This window comes from Arachis ipaensis, chromosome B2, assembly GCF_059453495.1.
Source record: "Arachis ipaensis isolate K30076 ecotype BB chromosome B2, ASM5945349v1, whole genome shotgun sequence".
NCBI lineage: Eukaryota > Viridiplantae > Streptophyta > Magnoliopsida > Fabales > Fabaceae > Arachis > Arachis ipaensis.
The window spans coordinates 13,317,557-13,319,049 of NC_142437.1; the positions used below are offsets into that span (position 1 = coordinate 13,317,557).

At 41.2% G+C, this 1,493-nt stretch overlaps 1 non-coding gene across 1 annotated transcript; it reads right to left on the reverse strand.

The window, feature by feature from the left end:
• Window positions 1-446: 446 nt before the first annotated feature.
• LOC148573074 (small nucleolar RNA R71) lies at window positions 447-554 on the reverse strand. Its single transcript, XR_015906001.1, has one exon. It is a non-coding gene; the product is annotated as a small nucleolar RNA R71 (small nucleolar RNA).
• Window positions 555-1,493: the final 939 nt, after the last annotated feature.

Sequence of the window (1,493 nt, forward strand, 5' to 3'; positions counted from 1 at the left end):
TACAACAATCCAGAAATAACCTTTCAGAAATTTTCGAACAGGAAGAGGAGATGGCAGCCGAAAATAATAATAATGTAAGGAAGATGCTTGGTGACTTTACTGCACCTAATTCCAATTTACATGGAAGAAGTATCTCCATTCCTGCCATTGGAGCAAACAACTTTGAGCTGAAACCTCAATTAGTTTCTCTAATGCAGCAGAACTGCAAGTTTCATGGACTTCCATCTGAAGATCCTTTTCAGTTCTTAACTGAATTCTTGCAGATATGTGATACTGTTAAGACTAATGGAGTAGATCCTAAAGTCTACAGGCTCATGCTTTTTCCTTTTGCTGTAAGAGACAGAGCTAGAATATGGTTGGACTCTCAACCTAAAGATAGCCTGAACTCTTGGGATAAGCTGGTCACGGCTTTCTTAGCCAAGTTCTTTCCTCCTCAAAAGCTGAGCAAGCTTAGAGTGGATGTTCAAACCTTCAGACAGAAAGAAGGTGAATCCCTCTATGAAGCTTGGGAAAGATACAAACAGTTGACCAAAAAGTGTCCTTCTGACATGCTTTCAGAATGGACCATCCTAGATATATTCTATGATGGTTTATCTGAGCTATCAAAGATGTCACTGGACACTTCTGCAGGTGGATCCATTCACCTAAAGAAAACGCCTGCAGAAGCTCAAGAACTCATTGACATGGTTGCTAATAACCAGTTCATGTACACTTCTGAGAGGAATCCTGTGAGTAATGGGACGCCTATGAAGAAGGGAGTTCTTGAAGTTGATACTCTGAATGCCATATTGGCTCAGAATAAAATATTGACTCAGCAAGTCAATATGATTTCTCAGAGTCTGAATGGAATGCAAGCTGCATCCAACAGTACTCAAGAGGCTTCTTATGAAGAAGAAGCTTATGATCCTGAGAACCCTGCAATAGCAGAGGTGAAATTACTTAGGTGAACCATATGGAAACACCTATAACTCATCATGGAGAAATCATCCAAATTTCTCATGGAAGGATCAAAAGCCTCAACAAAGCTTTAATAATGGTGGAAGAAACAGGTTTAACAATAATAAACCCTTTCCATCATCCACTCAGCAACAGACAGAGAACTCTGAACAAAATACTTCTAATTTAGCAAACTTAGTCTCTGATCTATCTAAGGCCACTGTAAGTTTCATGAATGAAACAAGGCCTTCCATTAGAAATTTGGAAGCACAAGTGGGCCAGCTGAGTAAAAGGATCACTGAAATCCCTCCCAGTACTCTCCCAAGCAATACAGAAGAGAACCCAAAAGGAGAGTGCAAGGCCATTGACATAAGCACCATGGCCGAACTTACTAGGGGAGTGGAGAACGTGAATCCCAAGGAGGAAGACCTCCTGGGACGTCCAGTGATCAATAAGGAGCTTCCCTCTGCAAAACCAAAGGACTCTGAGGCTCATTTGGAGACCATAGAGATTCTATTGAACCTCCTTATGCCCTTCATGAGCTCTGATGAGTATTC